General features: G+C 47.0%; 1 protein-coding gene across 6 annotated transcripts in view; it reads right to left on the bottom strand.

Annotated features, from left to right (window-relative positions):
• Positions 1-20631, bottom strand: part of KALRN (kalirin RhoGEF kinase) — a 1598314-nt gene that overhangs the window by 839272 nt on the left and 738411 nt on the right. The window lies entirely within an intron of this gene.

Here is a 20631-nt window from a genome sequence, read left to right as displayed (position 1 = left end):
CAGCAAGACAGGCTATTTGGGGTCCAAAAGTCAGCTCGTTGTCGACAATGATGCCCAGATTTTTAGCCTTGGTGCTAGCATTGGCAGGGGGAAAAAGATCCTGAGGCCACCAACTTTTCCAGTTTGGTTCAGAGACGCACCCGAAAAAAAGCAGCTCCGATTTGTCGGAGTTGCATTTCAGGCCGTGTCTCTTGAACCAATCAAAGACTGCTTCTAAGCAGCCTCTGATACGAGTCCCATCAAACATCTCGTTCTTGTTCTGAGTGAACAAGAGCTGGGTGTCATCAGCGTAAGACACGATCTGAGCGCATGGCAACAAAGTTACTTGTACGGTCGAGAAAAACAATAAGCACAAATACGTAAGGGGAAAAGAAGGCAAGGTGAGAGATTCAGGGGGGGTTGGAGTAGGGGAAGTAGACAGATAAAGAAGGTGGGAAAGAGGAGGGGAGGAGGAGGGTGAGAGACACAGCATGGGGAGAAGATGGGAAGGGTGACGGGGACACAAACCGGTAGACGAGTCAAGGCAACGTCCAAAGTCCAGTAAGCTGTGATCCCAAGGGAAGTGGTATCCCTTCCCTATCTCTATTGCGAGAGGCTCCCTTTACGCAGTGGACTCTCTCAGAGAGTTCTCCGAGACTCCAAGGCCTACATACTGGATCCTTCCCCAAAAAGGGGAGAAGGAGTGCTTTGGCAAGGGGTGCCATACCATACCTCAAGTGTGAGTGGCTCCCTTGGCGCAGTGGACTCACTCAGCGGGTTCGCTGAGACTCCAGAGTATAAGTATTGGATCTTTCCCCAACAAGGGGAGAAGGAGTGCTTAGTTAAAGGGCACAAAGGACAGGGGGGTAGGCAGAGTAGCAGGCAGGGGAAGAGATTCAGGGGAGAGAGGATAGGGGCTAGGGAAGAGACAATAAGGAGAGACGAAAAGAAGTCTACCTAAAGACCGACTGGGTAGGTGACGACCAAGGAGGGAATCCAAGGCCCATCTCCCCTATAGCTAAACCAAGTAGCTCCATCGGGCATCAGACAAAGTAGTTCAGTCTCAAAACATTGAGAGAGGAGGAAGGGAGAGACATAAATAGAGTGAGGATGCGGTAGGAGACGATAGGAGAGACGACAGGAAGTGCAACAATATGGTTCAACAATATACTAGAAGAAGATCAACAAGTAAACATTAAAAGTAGTGGGGGTAGGGGAGGAGAGGGAGTGAGGATAAGGGAAGAGACAACCATAGAGACGAAAGGAAGTCTGTCTAAGGTTGACAGCAAAACAATAAGAGCAACAAGAGTTGCTCCGCTGTGCTATCGTATAGTTCAATGGTGCCCAACGCAGGCAATTGAAGGCTGGATTCATGACAGTATTTCTATGCGACTACGTGAAGAGATTCCATTTGAATTAATTGTAGATAAAACATACGATGTACATACCTTACAAATCTAGTATAGATTCTGATCTCCTGCCTCTACAATGGCCAATCCTTAACTTTTCACTTTTTATTTTATCAAAATTAATTTCCTTTGGATTCACAGAGTGGGCTGAACCAACGTCCCAAAAGAACAGTTTAAGAACTATAAAACCTTTCTTGCATGGCTTGCACATCATTCAGTAACGGCTCTTGGAGGGCAACCAGGCATTCCTGCTGTAATCATGAATATTACAAGGGTAGTTCTCTCAGGAACATGGTCCACAATCCCCCAAGAGCTGGTTCTCTTATTACACTCGGACTCGTATGACCGGCTTCACATTTCGGGAGATTTTCAACTATACAGAAAGAGAGGTCCTGACTTGTCAAAGACAGAAATGCGGGTTTGAACAGCAGAACACTTGACAAATCAGAAGACACATTTCTTGCTATGGTTGGGGTGAGCATCTGCATTTTATTATCTTACACTTCTTGCATCACCGGCTCACTCCTTTCCTGTTTGTGTTAATTTTATTATCAAAAACAATTGTATTCATGCACTAATAGGATGAAACAGACAACTGCCTGTCAGCATTAATCAGTTCACATGTCTTAACATTTCTTACGATGCCCAAAGTAAGTGACTTACAAATAAATCAGATAGATGTAGCTGTGGTGCAAGGAGTTTCAGAACCCTAGGCAAAATGACAGATAAACACAACCCCCCCCACTAACAGCAACCGGACGTTTGAGGAAATTTGCTTAAATCAGGCGCCAAAAAACCTAATCCTCCTCTGAGGAAATTACAGAGGTGATGGATGCAATACCTGCAAAAGACTCAGCAACAGGAAATTGCTTGGGTCATATTACCATCCAATTTCTGCCTATTATGCCACTTCAGACTGGGCACAACATTATGTACATCAGACTTGATCCTGATCCAATAGGAACAATCTACCTCAAACTGCAAGGCCAAGTTGTCCTCTCTGAATAGGAACACAATTAATTCCAGACTGGGCGTAAAGATCAGGGACTGCCTTAGCGCGGTCTTTGAGTGGTTCAGGTGTAATGGATTAAAGTGCAACTCCGATAAGTCGGAGCTGCTCTTTTTTGGATGCACCTGTGAACCAGATTGGAAGGCTTGGTGGCCACAAGATCTGTTCCCTCCTGACAATGTGTCTCTCAAGGCAAAACATTTGGGAGTGATTGTGGACAGTGAACTGTCCTTTGGGCCACATATCTCGTGTCTCTCAGGCAAATGCTTTGGCATTTTGCGAATGCTGAGGAAGTTTCTTCCTCTAGTGTCTCTCCAGCATAGGAAGATTATTGTCCAGGCCTTGATCGGATCTCGACTGGACTACGCAAACGTTCTTTTTTTGGGTTTACCAAAATATCTTCTGAACCGCTTGCAAGTAGTCCAGAATTCAGCAGCCCGTGCCATCTACGGACTTCCGAGAAGAGCAGGAGCTACGGCTTTACTGAATTCTTTACACTGGCTACCGATCGCCAAAATAATTCTTTTTAAGTGTCTGACTTCTGCTTTTAAAGCTCTACAAGGATCTGGCCGATATGTACCTAGTCGGTCTCTGAGATCATCCTGTCTATCTAAAATGACAGTCCCGGTGATCAGGCGTGCAAGGATTGGTGGTCGATCCTTTCGCTATCTAGCCCCGAAGGAGTGGAATGAACTACCACTCTCTCTCAGACAGGCTCCCAATCTCCTTACTTTTAGAAGAGCTAAAAACGTGGCTTTTTACTAAATAAACGTGATCCTTCTCTTGTGTCTGCTTTTAAGTTGTTGTGTTGTTGTTTACTAGCTGCTCTTTCTTCACCAAAGCGCCGGGATGCTCCTCGGAGTAGCCGAGCGCTATAGAAGAAATAAATTAACATAACATAACTGGCATGAAGCTTGCTGGGTCTCATCAGTGAAACAAAAAATTAAGTGATGGATGGAATCCTAGAATTAATCTCAGTCATTGGCAGTTGCTTGGGCCGCATCCCAATCCATAATTTCTCACCCACCATCCCACCTCATGTTGGACCCAGCCTTCAAATCAGCCTTGACCCTGCCCCTCAGGGGAATAGTCCAGCCCAAACTTCCAGGCAAGGTCCTCCCTGAACCAAAATACAAGCAACACAGGACCAATTTTGCCCTTATTATGAACTCATCAGTTAGGTATAGCTTGATTCCAGTGACACCATGAGCAAGGCACAGTGAGCACAGGACTCGCGTCTGGGCATACCTGTAACACTTAGAGCATCAAAAAACAAAGTGAGGGATGGAATGCTTGAATGAATCTCAGCCACAGGCGGTTGCTCAGGCCACATCCCAATCCACTATTTTTTGCCCAGCATGCCACCTCAGTTTGGAACCAGACGATATGCAAATCAGCCTTGACCCTGTCCCTCATGGGAGCAGTCCAGGCCAAACTGCCAGGCCATCCCTGAACCAGAATACAAGCAACCAAAGACTGGTGTTGCCCTTAATATAGTGGCTGAGATTAATTCAAGCATTCCATTCCATCACTTTTTTGTACACTTTAGTATGGCGCCCTAAGTGGGACAGGTATGCCCAGATGTGGGTTCTGTGAACATTATCACTGATACGAAGTTATAACCGGCTGATGGGCCCATAAAAAGGGCGAAACCTCAGTTGCTGTGTTAAGGTCCAGGGAGGACTGGTTTGGCAGTTTGGGCTGAACTATGATGAGCAAAGTAACAATGGAGTGGGATGAGGCCCTGAGTAAATACCAGCGGCAGAGATTAATTTAAGCATCCCATCCATCACTTTTTGTATACTTTTTTTTTTTATAAGTATAGCAGAACAAGTATAGGGCCCAATTCAAAGCTTAGCCCTCGCACTGGTATGTTACAGAGGAAAACAAAATGGTGTTAACTGAAATGTTGGCAAAAGTTTCTGCCACTCACAATCCCTTGTGCCACATTCAAGTCATTTGTTTTTCACCCACACAACCACTTATAGAGAGGGCGGAGCCAGATGAAAATTAGACTTGTCCTGGTCCAAAAGGAACAGTCCAGCCTGAACTGACAGTTTTTTTTTATTAGAACCTCATCTTTAATGACATGATCACTGGTCGATAGATATGGAATTTGTTTCTATTTTCTTATTAATCGTGTTTAACCCTTCGATTCAAATGCTTAAACTCTATCCATTTTATGTGCTGAGCAAAGGAGGTTACACCACCTGTCCATCTTGGAGGGTACAGTTTTTCCACTCAGATGTGTTTAACTGTGGAGTTGTTGCTACTATAATGTCTAACACTTTGGCGTTGAATGGTTGTTCTGAGAGGTTGCTAGCAAGGTCTCTTTGAGACAAATGTAATTGCTGGATTTATTTTCTGATAAATGTCTTTCTGTTAGATGTTTCTAAAAGGACTCTAGTTTGGAGCAGGTAGTGGAAGAGCATGGAGGGTAATGATGCACTCTATGTGCTTTCTCTTCGACACAGGTTATCGTTTTCAGGCCGGTTTTTTGAAGTTTGTAAGTTGACCATATGTACGTAAGGGCTGTTGTAAAAATTGCAGACTAGTATCAGGTTCTTCACATTCTTGGACACATGTATTCGATTATGTTGAATTTAAGGAAGGTTTTATAACTTGTTTAACATCCCAATAAAAGTTAATTTTAATAATCTGATAACATTAAGAATCTGGTGGCTTATATCAGTATTTGGTGTACATCTGGTTCCTTAGACATTCTGTTTTGTTTGCGTTATAATATCATCCCTGTCTCTCAATATGTTTGTAAACTTGGAAGCAATTGTTACAGTTTACCTGGGATTTGGACTTACTCTTGTAGGTTTTAAGAAGTAATTGAGAGTAGCGTAGCTGTATCCCTGGGGAATATCTTGTCTTCCCCCATCTTGGTACAGAAACCATAGTTCATTTTTGTAATCTTCCGTTCACCCACTTTGACTTTGTCATCCATTTCCACATGTTGGTGGGAGTTTCATAAAAGTGACATCCATAATTTCCCTTTCTTCATTCACTATCGAATAGTTTCAGTTATGTATGGTGCCCATGGCGAAAAACACAAGTGGACCCTTAGACCCATGTTGGTGGCACCGGACTCCTTTCTGGGGTAGTCACTAGGGCTTAATCATAAATGAATTGTAATAGGCTTTTAATTCTGAGCTTAGAAGTTTTGTTGAAATATGTGGTTGCTTACCTGCTAAAAATTATTTAGGTAGTGTTTGCATGAACACTAAGTGGAAGTTAATAGGAATTACATTGATTCAGGACAAGGGGGTACACGATCATAAAGAGGTATCAACATTTCTGTGGTCTGTAATCATTATCTCTGTGGTCTGTAATCTTGCCTGAAAAGAAATTTGAGGCTTAACTACTTTTCTGTTCCCCAGCACAGCTTTACATGAATGGGCCAGGTAGCCAGTGTGCATAAAGGCTACGGAGAAAATGGCATTCTAACTCTTTAGTCACAAGTAGCTAATTTGACGTTCCCGTCAGCTTGAATTGTTAATATACATGTTATGACCACATCTGCAGATTCCGAAAAGGCTATGCTGAAAAAAAGAGGATGCAAATTTCTAGTTTTTTAGGTCTAGCCTACCAGACAGCATATTCTGCCTAGGTGCAAAAGACCTATTGTGAATTTACACTGGGCCTAGAGCCCACTGACAGCTTAAATGAGGTTGGCTTAATTCTATTCTCATTTGCATGCTTATTTCTCGATTACTTGCCTTCCTTTTCATGCGTTTGTCCCTCCCCTAAAGCATACACACTTTACAATTCATTTGATCGCCTGACTTTCAGCCATTCACTACTCATGTTTCGAGAACTCCTTTTTAGGGCTCGGACTCCTCCCCCTGGGGGAGGAGTTTCGAGATCCTAATGTTATAAGAAAAAAAAGAAGAAGTATCCTTAGGGCCTTGGTGAGAGGAATTCCACACATTCCTTTGCGTTTTCTGGCATCTGGTCAGTGATTCGTCTTCCCTGTGCTGTGTATGTAGTAGCCTTGAAGTGATAGGCTGTAAGTAATGTACGCGTGCCCGATATGGCATTTTGTGTGCGAGAACGAGCATGGCAGAGTGATTAATCTTAATTACGAGCTGTCAGAGTGCCCGTGTAATGCAAGCCAGATGATGCGAACGCGTTCACAGCGGTGAGCGCGTTCAATGTTAAATGACGAGAGGCAGCAGGCGAGGCTCACAGAAGATGACTCATACATGCTCGTCCACACTGTAGTTCTTGTTTTTTATAGGAAGTGTTGAATGTTTTCTTGAAGTGTGCTTAATTTTGCTGAATATTCTTGTTGATTCGGTCATAGTTTGATTTTTTTTTATCAATTGGCATATGTAAAGTGTTCAGCTCACTAACGAACTGGTGGCGCACAGCTCGTTAAAGCAACATTTCTGTTCCCTTATGTCCGTTTCACTGTAGGGCTGAATATTTATAAAAACATGCATTCTTTAACGTAGGTCTCTGCATCGCCTCGATGCTGTGCAGTGACAAGTACAAGTTCATACTCATGAATGTGTGGTTTATATCTGATAAGGATCATTGCATACATTTATAAATAGAATCCCAACAGTTTTAATGCTGGTTACAAGGGAGGGCATCTCGGGTGCCTGGCGCTGGTTGGACAGCGCTGCACAAAATACCGGAGTGGTGTAAGCATGGTGCACGGGTCAGGGAGCGTGACTGACGCCTCGTCAGGGGTAGAAAGCGCTATATAAGTGCAATCTAAACACAATGTCATGTCTGCATCTTTTCAATAGGCCATCGGATAATGGAGGGAGGCGCTTCGAACCCAACCTCGAGGCTCCTCGCGTGCGCCCACGAATGGCCAAATAATACATTGGAGAACATGGCTTCCGTGGTCGTGGTTTCACAAACAGCTGACGGAGAGCACAGAATGAACACTACACCGCTTTTGTGGTTTGAAAACAGTTTCTCATCCTGCCACACGGCGGCAGTAGGATTCCTTGGTTAGGAAATTAAGCACAACTACACTTGAAAGCAGGGGTGCGGTACAACTGGGGCAGGGAGAATTGCATAGTTCCTCGCATGAACTAGGAGCAACACCATATGCAGCGGAGACGAGTGCACACGTTACATACAAACACACATAGGTGAGGTATTGCACAGGCAGCAGCAATTCAACTGACACACACCTACAGCTACCGCAGAGGCCCAGCAGCGCAAGTCGCACTCTCGCATACTGAACAGGTACGACGCAGTCTGCATCAGTGCAAGCTTCGCACACAACAGGTACAGGACAGGCTGCATCAGTGCAAGCTTCGCACACAACAGGTACAGTGCTGTCTGATCAGTGCAAGCTTCACATACCACAGGCACAGAGCAGACTGCATCAGTGCAAGCTTCGCACACAACAGGTACAGTGCTGTCTGCATCAGTGCAAGCTTCGCACACAACAGGTACAGTGCTGTCTGCATCAGTGCAAGGTTCGCACACAACAGGTACAGCAGAGTCTGCATCAGTGCAAGCTTCACACACAACAGGTACAGTGCTGTCTGCATCAGTGCAAGCTTCACACACAACAGGTACAGTGCTATCTGCATCAGTGCAAGCTTCACATACCACAGGCACAGAGCAGACTGCATCAGTGCAAGCTTCGCACACAACAGGTACAGTGCTGTCTGCATCAGTGCAAGCTTCACACACAACAGGTACAGTGCTGTCTGCATCAGTGCAAGCTTTGCACACAACAGGTACAGTGCTGTCTGCATCAGTGCAAGGTTCGCACACAACAGGTACAGCAGAGTCTGCATCAGTACAAGCTTCACATACCACAGGCACAGAGCAGACTGCATCAGTGCAAGGTTCGCACACAACAGGTACAGTGCAGTCTGCATCAGTGCAAGCTTCGCACACAACAGGTACAGCAGAGTCTGCATCAGTGCATGCTTCACACCCAACAGGTACAGGACAGGCTGCATCAGAGCAAGATTCACATACCACAGGTACAGAGCAGACTGCATCAGTGCAAGCTTCAGATACTACAGGTACAGTAGAGGCTGCATCAATGCAAGCTTCAGGCACAAGTACAGCACAGGGTGCATCAGTGCAAGCGTCACACAGAACAGGTACAGAACAGAATGCATCACTGCAAGCATCACTCACACAGATATGGGGCAGTCTACATCAGTGCAAGCTTCACACACAACAGGTACAGAGCAGTATCCATCACTGCAAGCTTCACACACAACAGGTACAGGACAGGCTGCATCAGTGCAAGCTTCACACACAACAGGTACAGGACAGGCTGCATCAGAGCAAGCTTTGCACACAACAGGTACAGTGCTGTCTGCATCAGTGCCAGCTTCGCACACAACAGGTACAGAGCAGACTGCATCAGTGCAAGCTTCACACACAACAGGTACAGGACAGGCTGCATCAGCTTCACACACCACAGGTACAGAGCAGAATGCATTGGTGCAAGCTTCTCACACAACAGGTACCGAGCAGACTGCATCACTGCAAGCATCTCACACACAGGTTTAGGGCAGTTTGCATCACTGCAAGCATCACTCACACAGGTATGGGGCAGTCTACATCACCTATGGCACATGCACCTATAAACCCGCACAAAAAGTTACGGTCTTAACATTTTAAACATAAATATATTGTCTACTGAGTAAAAACCAGCGAGAAACTGCACATTCAAACCTGTGCCCGCCCTGCTAAGATTTCAGCTGACCGAACCTGATAAATGAGCGAGAAATTACCTAGTTTGAAGTTTAAGTGTGGGTTGAGTATATTTCTTGTACTTCTCCATTTTGCACCTGTCTCGGGGTAAAGACGGACCCCGTGCATTTTTTTTAAATCTCTCATGCCTGGCTGCAGAGTAGTGAGTGCAGAGTAGTGAGTGCAAATTAGTGAGTGCAGAGATGTGAGTGCAGAGTAGTGAGTAGTGAGTAGAGTAGTGAGTAGAGTAGTGAGTAGAGTAGTGAGTAGAGTAGTAGAGTAGAGTAGTAGAGTAGTGAGTAGTGAGTAGAGTAGTTAGTAGTGAGTGCAGAGTAGTGAGTAGTGAGTGCAGAGTAGTGAGTAGTGAGTGCAGAGTAGTGAGTGCAAATTAGTGAGTGCAGAGATGTGAGTGCAGAGTAGTGAGTAGTGAGTAGAGTAGTGAGTAGAGTAGTGAGTAGAGTAGTGAGTAGAGTAGTGAGTAGAGTAGTGAGTAGAGTAGTAGAGTAGTGAGTAGTGAGTAGAGTAGTTAGTAGTGAGTGCAGAGTAGTGAGTAGTGAGTGCAGAGTAGTGAGTAGTGAGTGCAGAATAGTGAGTGCAAATTAGTGAGTGCAGAGATGTGAGTGCAGAGTAGTGAGTAGTGAGTAGAGTAGTGAGTAGAGTAGTGAGTAGAGTAGTGAGTAGAGTAGTGAGTAGAGTAGTGAGTAGAGTAGTGAGTGCAGAGATGTGAGTGCAGAGATGTGAGTGCAGAGTAGTGAGTAGAGTAGTGAGTAGAGTAGTGAGTAGAGTAGTGAGTAGAGTAGTGAGTAGAGTAGTGAGTAGAGTAGTGAGTGCAGAGATGTGAGTGCAGAGTAGTGAGTAGAGTAGTGAGTAGAGTAGTGAGTAGAGTAGTGAGTAGAGTAGTGAGTAGAGTAGTGAGTAGAGTAGTGAGTAGTGAGTAGAGTGTAGAGTAGTGAGTAGTGAGTAGAGTAGTGAGTAGTGAGTGCAGAGTAGTGAGTGCAAATTAGTGAGTGCAGAGATGTGAGTGCAGAGTAGTGAGTAGTGAGTAGAGTAGTGAGTAGAGTAGTGAGTAGAGTAGTGAGTAGAGTAGTGAGTAGAGTAGTGAGTGCAGAGATGTGAGTGCAGAGTAGTGAGTAGAGTAGTGAGTAGAGTAGTGAGTAGAGTAGTGAGTAGAGTAGTGAGTAGTGAGTAGAGTAGTGAGTAGTGAGTAGAGTGTAGAGTAGTGAGTAGTGAGTAGAGTAGTGAGTAGTGAGTGCAGAGTAGTGAGTAGAGTAGTGAGTAGAGTAGTGAGTAGTGAGTGCAGAGTAGTGACTAGAGTAGTGAGTTGTGAGTGCAGAGTAGTGAGTAGAGTAGTGAGCAGTGAGTAGAGTAGTGAGTAGTGAGTAGAGTAGTGAGTAGTGAGTGCAAAGTAGTGAGTAGTGAGTAGAGGAGTGAGTAGTGAGTAGAGTAGTGAGTAGTGTAGTGAGGTGAGTAGTGAGTGCAGAGTAGTGAGTAGTGAGTAGAGTAGTGAGTAGAGTAGTGAGTAGAGTAGTGAGTAGAGTAGTGAGTAGAGTAGTGAGTAGAGTAGTGAGTGCAGAGTAGTGAGTGCAGAGTAGTGAGTAGAGAGTAGTGAGTAGTGAGTAGTGAGTAGAGTAGTGAGTAGAGTAGTGAGTAGAGTAGTGAGTAGAGTAGTGAGTAGTGTAGTGAGGTGAGTAGTGAGTGCAGAGTAGTGAGTAGTGAGTAGAGTAGTGAGTAGAGTAGTGAGTAGTGAGTAGAGTAGTGAGTAGCGTAGTGAGTAGAGTAGTGAGGTGAGTAGAGTAGAGTAGTGAGTAAAGTAGTGAGTGCAGAGTAGTGAGTAGTGAGTAGTGAGTAGAGTAGTGAGTAGTGAGTAGAGTAGTGAGTAGTGAGTAGAGTAGTGAGTAGAGTAGTGAGTAGAGTAGTGAGTAGTGTAGTGAGGTGAGTAGTGAGTAGTGAGTGCAGAGTAGTGAGTAGTGAGTAGAGTAGTGAGTAGAGTAGTGAGTAGTGAGTAGAGTAGTGAGTAGCGTAGTGAGTAGAGTAGTGAGGTGAGTAGAGTAGTGAGTAAAGTAGTGAGTGCAGAGTAGTGAGTAGTGAGTAGAGTAGAAAGTAGTGAGTAGAGTAGTGAGTAGTGAGTAGTGAGTAGAGTAGTGAGTGGAGAGTAGTGAGTAGTGAGTAGAGTAGTGAGTAGTGAGCAGAGTAGTGAGTAGTGAGCAGAGTAGTGAGTGCAGAGTAGTGAGTAGACTAGTGAGTAGACTAGTGAGTAGAGTAGTCAGTAGAGTAGTGAGTAGTGAGTAGAGTAGTGAGTAGAGTAGTGAGTAGAGTAGTGAGTAGAGTAGTGAGTAGAGTAGAGTAGTGAGTAGAGTAGTGAGTGGAGTAGTGAGTAGAGTAGTGAGTGCAGAGTAGTGAGTAGAGTAGTGAGTGCAGAGTAGTGAGTAGAGTAGTGAGTAGAGTAGAGTAGTGAGTAGTACATCACAGGCAACAGCTGTGCAAGCTTCTTACACTCACAAGGAGACCACAGGCAGCTGAGGTGCAAGCTTCTCCCACTCACAAGAAGGACATCACAAGCAGCAGTGGTGCAAGCTTCTCACACTCACAAGAACGACATCACAGGCAGCAGCAGTGCAAGCTTCTTACACTCACAAGGAGACCACAGGCAGCAGAGGTGCAAGCTTCCCTTACACACTCACAGCAGGTACTGTGCCAAGGCAGCAGCAGCAACAGAGCAAGAGTCCCTTACAAAGAACAGGCACAGCACAGAGATGCACAATGCAATCTTCTCATACTCACAGGCAGCAGCGGTGCAAGCTTCTCACACTCACACGAAGGACATCACAGGCAGCAGCTGTGCAAGCTTCTTACACTCACAAGGAGACCACAGGCAGCTGAGGTGCAAGCTTCTCACACTCACAAGAAGGACATCACAGGCAGTAACGGTGCAATATTCTCACACTCACAAGGAGATCACTGGCAGTACACACCACATGAACACACTCCATAACACATAGCAACAATACATTGGCATTTACAATGCCATTAGCTCAAACTCAAATAAATCCGAGCCCGATTGCATTTCTAATGCTTGTTTCTTTTTGGTTAAATACCCCTAGAGAGTATATGTGTTCTTCAACACTTTCCCTTGTATGCTTCCCCCTTGCACACTGTGTTGCTCACCCACGTATGCTTCTCCCTCACGATCCATGTTCAACGATGTTCTACTACACCCCCCTTTATTGCTCTCTCCCTAGTGTGCATCTCCCCCATCCTTTGTGTCGCTTTACCCCCATTTGCTGCTTCTCCCCACCTCAATTTATTTTTGCTTTATCCTCCCCTGCTCCTCCGATGCTCCTCCAATCTCAGCAGTTCCTTAAAAAAAATATTTCGTATTTTTGGGTGGGCCAGGCAGTAAATTGTGCAATCATGCCTTTTATTTAGCTTTTTTTTTTTTTTACCTTACAGTACAGCACCCTTTTGCCAATGCTGTATAGCATCACCAGAAGGCATTGGCAAAGTTTTACCAGTGCTTTTTTCTACGTCGGGACTAACACAAGTCCTTAAATAAGAAGTGGGGGTATTAACCAAGAAAGGAGGTATGCAAGTGACTTCGTGATGCGTGACATTACAGCGCTTGGCATCCCAGGAAGTGGCATCACAACCTGTGACCTCACAGGAATGAATATGCTACTTACCAGTATGCATCTGTTCTTGGCATGTAGGGCTGCTAACATTCATATCTTAGCATTAGATCGCCGCCTAGTGTTGGGCTCGGATGATCGCACATTGTTGTCCTGGAAGAGTCTTCGAAGTATCCTGAGATAGGTGGCTCCTCCCCTGGACTACAGTGCGCATGGGCATCGGCTCCATCCCCAGATTGTTTTTCGCCATTGTGGCAGAAGATGGAGTGAAAAGTGTAAAGGATGTCCATGCTAATGAATAAATACAATAGTATATCTGCAGCTGCGACAGGCACCGGGGAGGAGGGCGGGCGATATGAATGTTAGCAGCCCTACATGCCAAGAACAGATGCATACTGGTAAGTAGCATATTCAGTTCGAGGCATGTGGGCTGCTAAATTCATATCTTAGCATAGAATACATAGCAGTCCCTCCATCAGCGGCGGTTGCCCGTGCCAGCTGCAGAAACCTGAAAAAGTGTCTTCAGAACAGCCTGTCCTACAGCAGCTTGCTGCTTGGAATGCACATCAACACAGTAGTGTTTTGTAAAGGTATGTGGTGTAACCCACGTGGCTGCTCTGCAAATATCCTCTAAAGGAATGTTCCCTAGGAAAGCCATGGACGCCCCCAGTTTGCGTGTGGAGTGCGCTCTGGGGGGTATTGTTAAAGTGCGCTTGGCCTTTTGATAACATATCTGGATGCACTTAACAATCCATCTGGCTATCCCTGCTTTGGAAATCGGGTTGCCTTTGTATTGTGGTGCGAAGGCAACAAAGAGTTGTTTTGTTTTTCTAAAGGGTTGTGTTCTGTCTATGTAGTACATCAACGCCCTCCGTACATCTAAGGTATGGAGCATTCTTTCCGCCACCGTTTGCGGGTTTTGAAAGAATGCTGGTAAATCAATAGTTTGGTTTAGATGAAACTGTGACACCACCTTCGGAAGGAATTTGGGGTTAGTGCGTAGCACTACCCTATTTGGATGAATTTGAATGAATGGCTCTTGGATTGTGAGCGCCTGCAGCTCACTGACACGCCTCACAGACGTAATAGCTACAAGGAAAGCTACTTTCCACGTAAGGAACTGGAGTTCACACGAGTGCAGTGGCTCAAATGGTGGTCCCATCAGTCTGGTGAGAACGACATTGAGGTTCCACACCGGAGCTGGCGGTGTTCTTGGGGGAATGACTCGTTTCAGACCTTCAAGGAAGGCTTTAATGGCGGGCACTCTGAAGACAGAGAGGTGCTGCCTATTCTGGAGATAAGCCGCTATGGCGGATAGATGTATCCGAATGGAAGTGTACGCTAGATTGCACTTGTAAAGATGCAACAGATAGCAGATGATGTTGGGGATAGATGCATCTAGCGGGTTGATGTCATTGGCTGTACAGTAAATGACAAAACGCTTCCACTTTGCAGCATAGCATGCTCTAGTAGTTGGTTTCCTCGCCTCCTTGATGATGTTCATGCATTCCGGAGGTAGGTTAAGGTATCCAAACTCTAGGACTTCAGGAGCCAGATCGCCAGGTTGAGCTGTTGCGGATCTGGATGCTGAATTTCTCCATGGTTCTGCGTCAAAAGACTGGGCGTGAGGCGCAGTCTTTGATGCGGCACCACTGAGAGTTCGAGGAACGTGGTGTACCAGGCCTGGCGCGCCCACGTTGGAGCAACTAGGATGAGAGTCATCTCGTGCTGCCTTAGCTTTCTTGCGACCAGCGGTATTAGAGGGGCTGGCGGAAAAGCGTACGCAAATTTGCCTGACCAGTTCATCCATATCGCATTCCCCTGCGACTGTGGGTGAGGGAACCTGGCGGCAAAGTGTTGGCATTTTGCGTTCTCTTTTGTGGCAAACAGGTCTATTTCCGGATGACCCCACTGCTGGAAGTACGGGTGGAGGACAGATGGGTGTAACTCCCACTCGTGCATTTGATGGCTGTACCTGCTGAGCAGATCCGCCATCTGATTGTCCTTTCCTGGGAGGTGTTCTGCCATGAGGAAAATGTTCCTCTGAATGGCCCACTTCCACATGCTCTGAGCCAGATGAGACAGCTGTGGCGAGTGGGTGCCTCCCTGCTTTTGAATGTAGTACATCGCGGTCATGTTGTCCGTCCGGACTAGCACGACTTTGTTGCACAGATGTACAATGAAGGACTTGAGCGCCATGAAGATTGCCATCAGTTCCAGATAGTTGATGTGCATCTTCTGTTGCTGCGTCGTCCATAGTCCCTGCACTGTGTAAGTGAGCACATGAGCTCCCCATCCCTGGAGAGATGCGTCCGTTGTCAGGACAATCTGCGGCACAGGCTCTTGGAACAGTCGGCCCTTGCAAAGGTTGTGTGGAGTCCACCAATGCAGAGAGTCGTATGCCCGACTGGTAACCAACACTAGGTCTGTCAATTGCCCACGAGCCTGTGTCCACTGATTCGCTAAGCACTCCTGGAGCGGGCGCATATGTAGCCGTGCGTGAGGGACTATGAAGATGCAGGAGGCCATCATGCCTATCAACTGCATGAACACTCTCGCTGGAAGCGAGTGTTGTGGCCTGAACCTTTGGATCAGAGCCTGCATGCTGTCTATCCTGACTTGGTTTGGCTGAGCCATGGCCGTCAGGGTGTTGATCGTCGCACCTAGGAACTGCCGGACATGTGCCGGCTGAAGATGCGATTTTGGGTAGTTCAGGGAGAAACCCAGATCGTGAAGAAGGTGAATTGTAGTCGACATGTCTGCGGCGCACTGTTGCTCTGACTTGGCTTGCACGAGCCAGTCGTCTAGGTAGGGGTAGACATGGATGTTCTGCCTCCTGAGGTGCGCCGCTACTGTCGCCAGACACTTGGTGAACACCCTCGGGGCTGTGGTGACTCCGAAGGGTAGGACCTTGAACTGGTAGTGCCTGCCTTGAATAGTGAACCTGAGGTATTTCCTGTGTGACGGGTGTAGTGGAATGTGGAAATAAGCATCCTTGAGATCTAAGGTTGCTAAGAAATCTCCCTGGTTTAGCAATGGAAGAATCTGTTGCAGTGTAAGCATGTGGAAATGTTCTGATAGTATGTACAGGTTGAGGGGACGTAGATCTAGAATGGGTCTGAGAGATCCGTCCTTCTTTGGAATAAGGAAGTACAGGGAATAAACCCCTGTGCCTTCCTCTCCCACCGGCACGAGCTCGATTGCTCCCTTTTGCAGCATCACCACTACTTCCTGCTGCAATAAGAGCAAGTGCTCTGCGGACATAGGCCTTTGCCTTGGCGGGATGTTGGGTGGAGTGGACCTCAACTCTAGGCAATAACCATACTGGACTAGTTGTCGCACCCACCTGTCTGTGGTGATGTTTCTCCAGACGGGCAGGAACTGCTGTAGTCTCCCCCCGACAGGTGTTAGGTGGTCGGGGGGCAGTGACAGAGAGTCACTGTTTGGCTGGAGCAGAGGAGCGGGAGCTGTTGTTTCCTCTGCCGCGACCTCTGTTGCTGTTATTTCTGTAACCTCCCTTGTTCTGTTTTGTGAACGAGGATTGTGCCCCACCTTTAGAGAACTGGGATTGTTGACCCATTTGTCCTCTGGTGACTCCACGTGCACCTGAGCGACGAAAATTGCTGCCACGAAACTGTTGTGACTGCAGGGCCCCCATGGACTTAGCAGTTTCTGTGTCCTTCTTTATTTTCTCTAGGGTGGTGTCAACATCTGGACCAAACAGACTATCAGGATTGACTGGCTGATTAAGGATTGTTGTCTGAATATCCGGTTTAAACCCTGAGATGCGGAGCCACGCTTGTCGTCTCAGCATAACGCTAGTGTTGATAGCTCTAGCAGCTGTGTCCGCAGCGTCAAGTGCACACTTGATGGCTGCGTTTGAGATTAGCTTTCCTTCCTCAATGAGCAGGTGGGTGGCTTCTTGGAACTGTGGAGGCAGGTGTTGTACAATCTGTTCTAGGGTGTCGTAGTGCGCCCTATCGTAACGCGCCAAGAGTGCCTGTGTATTGGCGATGCGCCAAAAGTTTGATGCCTGTGCAGCTACTCTTTTGCCCCCTGCCTCTAGCACTTTGGACTCCTTATCCGGGGGAGGAGCTTCACCCGTTGTCTGGGAGTTGGCACGTTTCCTGGCATTGGCGACCACAAGAGAGTCCAGTGGCAATTGTCCCCGGATGTATGCGGGGTCCGCAGGCGCAGGTCTGTACTTTTTTTCAATGCGAGGGTTGACCACTCTCGCTCTAGTAGGCTCCTTAAATATGTCCCCAGCATGCTTGAGGACTCCTTTAAGCATAGGCAGTGTCTTTACTGTCCTTTCAGAGACTGAAAAAGTGTCGAAAAGGAAGTCTTCCTCAACCGGGTCGGCATGCATGTCCACATCATGATTGGCTGCCGCCCTTTCGAGTAGTGCATGAAAACCTGCTGAATCCTCAGTCGGGGATGCACGTGCATTAAAAAGCTGCGGGTCCTGCCCCACACCCTGGGTGTTCTGGTCACCAGTGTCATCATATGAATCCGGTTGTGCATCAGGTTCATTGATAGGGAAATTGTACTGCTCGTCTTCATCATACCCCTCACCCGCAGAGTGTTCTGGGGAGGGAGTAGGGCTCCGTCTCGGAGGAGGCTGGATTGGTTCCGTGAGGCCTGAGGCGTCAAGGGGCACCCTCTTCTTCTTTAGTGGGATGACATAGGAGTCCACTGTCCCCGAAGTGATTTTCCTCTTATAGAGGGTCAGTCTGCCTGTGTCAGCGTCGATGAAACGCTCTGAATCGTCCTCTGATTCGAGTACCCGACGCGGAAGCGGGCCAGTCGGTGAAGAAATCACCTGTTTCGGTGCCGATTTGGTTGAAAATGCTTTCGGCGCCTCCTTCGGCGGCAAAATAAAGAGGAGTTTCCCAGAAGGCTTCGCTGGAGTGTCCTTTTGCGGCTGCGGCGATGGTATCGGAGCCGACGGGGCAAAGGCCTTCTCCCTGATTCTTTGCAGTGATCCGGCTATGAGGGACGGCTCACTCACAGTTTGTTTCGGCGCTGACGAGGATGGTCTGATTTTTCCCTCGGATCCGACGTCCTTGTGGGCCTTGTGCACTTTGGGCGCGGATCCTGTCTTTACCGCCTCCGATTCCTGTGTTCGGGGCGCAGACTTCTTTCCGTGTGCCTGCGTAGCCTCCTTGGAGCCGACTTTGGCGGGCTTGGACGGCGTCGTAGCCGCTGACCCGTGCCGACCATCTTTTTTGGAGGACCCCTCCTCTGGTGTCGGTTTCGATTTTGCTGCATCGGAATCGACGGACTTCTTCGACTTCTGCGGACCGGAGGTCGACGGAGTCGATGGGGTAGCGGGCACCGTCGTTTTCACCGGCACGGCAGCCATCTTAGGGACACTCGAGTCCTTAAGTTTCGGTTTCGTTTTCGGGTCGGCCATTTTAGGTGTTGTCGATCCCGATGGTTTCGGTTTCGGTTTCGAAACAGTCTGCTCAGCAAGTAAGTCCGTGGCCGGGCCCGAAGGCGGGGCTGTGGCTTGCGGCAACGGGTCTTGGGTAAGGCCGACAGGCGATCCCGTGTCCCGGTCGATATCCTCGTAACCTTCGGGGCAGAGCTCGTCCCCCGAGCTGTCTGCCGCGGCCCCATAAATCTCATCGTCGTCTCCTACCTCGTCGACGTATTCAAGGCCTTGACCCGCGACTCCGTCGTCGTCTCTCGGATCCGCCTCGACCTCCGTCTCGGGTGGGGAGATTTGGAGATGATGACCCTGGTCCTCTTCGTCCTGGTCGCCGAAGATGTTCTCCGGATCCGGGGCCCCTTGTTTAGCTTCCATGCGCACCGCGCGCCGAAGCTTGAGAGTCTTATTTGAGCGGAACTGTGCACACAACTTGCACTTGCCGTCGTCGTGGTCAGGCGAAAGGCATTTGTTACACACGGGGTGTAGATCGATGTGTGGGTACTTGGACCCACAGAGCGGGCAGTACTTAAACGGGCTCCGCTCCATGTCCGAAATGTTTTGCAGTCGTGTCGCGATGAGAAGGCCTCAAAGTTCCGAGAGCGAAGAAAACTCCGCTTATTCCGGCTCCAAGAGACGGAAGACTCGAGACCGTGCGCAGACAATACCGACGCAAGAAAATCGAGGCCTTTTGGCCGCTAAAAGTTAGTTTTTCTTGGTTCCGACAGTAAGACGTCGAGACCACATCCGAACCCGATGGCGGAAAAAAACAATCTGGGGATGGAGCCGATGCCCATGCGCACTGTAGTCCAGGGGAGGAGCCACCTATCTCAGGATACTTCGAAGACTCTTCCAGGACAACAATGTGCGATCATCCGAGCCCAACACTAGGCGGCGATCTAATGCTAAGATATGAATTTAGCAGCCCACATGCCTCGAACACAACATCACAAGAAGTGACATCTGATCTTATCTCACACACGTTTAGCAGGTCTATCATGAGTATATTTGAGTGCATTACGAGATTTAATAAATAAGATCTTGTGTTGGGGTATTGCTAAAACGTGATGCAACCAATTGATTGCAAAGACTACATTTTAAAATATCCTAAGTGGTTAAGGATTCTGCTGCAGAGATCTTTGAGTGTCCAGTAAACCTCAGGGAATAATAATAATAATGGTAAAGTAACTCATGAGGTTAAAACATTTGCTGGAGAGTTCTGTGTTTTGTCTAGTCCCAGTTTCGAATCAAAGTAACATAGATGGTTATGTGTCTCCTGTAAAGCACATCATGTAACATGCAGATAACAGACTTATTTTATGCAGATAAGTAACTGGGGTACTGCTTTTGAAAGAGATCATTTTGCTACTTGCAGTTCATACATTGTAATCCTTCTAATATAGCAGAGTGAGCTATGAAGGACATGTGACTCCAACACCTTTTAACTCTCACTGCCTTATGTAACACATCCTGTGCATAGATTTGCACACTTACATGATTTATTGTTAATGTATAGTGTGTACGTGTGATGTAAAGTGCCAGGCAAATGAGTTACTGCGCCTCTCCTGAGAAGCCAGATAGTTGTCCTTGGCAAACACATGCCCCGTACTTCCCGAGTCAGCCTGGACATGTTTAGCTGTTCGAATCGTTGTCTTTTAACGAGCGAGCAGAACATCAAGACCGGTCAAGGGGCTTTGCAGGGAGAGCTTTGAGACTGTCTGTGGCAAGTTTGTAAGGAATAAGGGTCGGTGTCCCGGGGGTGATTAGCTCCATTTGGGGACAAGTTGTCTACACGATTTACAGCAGGATGCCAGAAACGGACGAGAAAAGCATATGGAATCTGTATTGCACCCACACGCCTCTGAAACTAAATAGAGCTAAAAATGACACACTGATTAAAAAGCGTGTGTTGAAAATACATGCTTTGATTAGAAACATTAACATTTAATTTCCATTAGGAGAAAAGACTTTTCAATATTAGAAATTATAATTTTTTCTAGGGATATAGATTTAAATAAAACTTTTTATTGCCCTTAAAGGAAAAAATATTTCTAAACTGACTTTCTGGACGTAAATGTTCCGATATTCTTAACACCTTAAATAGAGATATATTTTTCTTGCATTGTTCAAACAGTACTTGATAGGAAAGAAAAGGCAAGAGTTTTGGGGTGGGCAGAGGAGACAGATAAATGGAGAAAGACAAGTGTGTGTGCTTTAGACAGACAATGACACAGAGAGCAAAAAAGAGACACGGTGAGACGGTACAGAGATGGAGAGAGAAAGTGCGAGATAAAGAAAGGATGAGAACATGAGAAAGAGTAGAGGACTAGAGTGAGGGAGAGAGGCAGTGGAGGAAGGCGAGAGAGAGAGGAAAACGAGAGAGATGGAATGCGTGCAAGTTAGTGTAATCCCAGGGTGATGAAGAGTTAAACTTCCGGAGTCAAAATTAGCAAATAACGTGCCTGATTTGGCTCTAAGAAAAAC

The sequence above is a fragment of the Lissotriton helveticus genome, chromosome 3_1 (genome assembly GCF_964261635.1).
Source record: "Lissotriton helveticus chromosome 3_1, aLisHel1.1, whole genome shotgun sequence".
Taxonomy (NCBI): Eukaryota; Metazoa; Chordata; class Amphibia; order Caudata; family Salamandridae; genus Lissotriton; species Lissotriton helveticus.
Note: the sequence above shows the minus strand (reverse complement) of the source record. Positions and strands in the feature narration are given on the sequence as shown.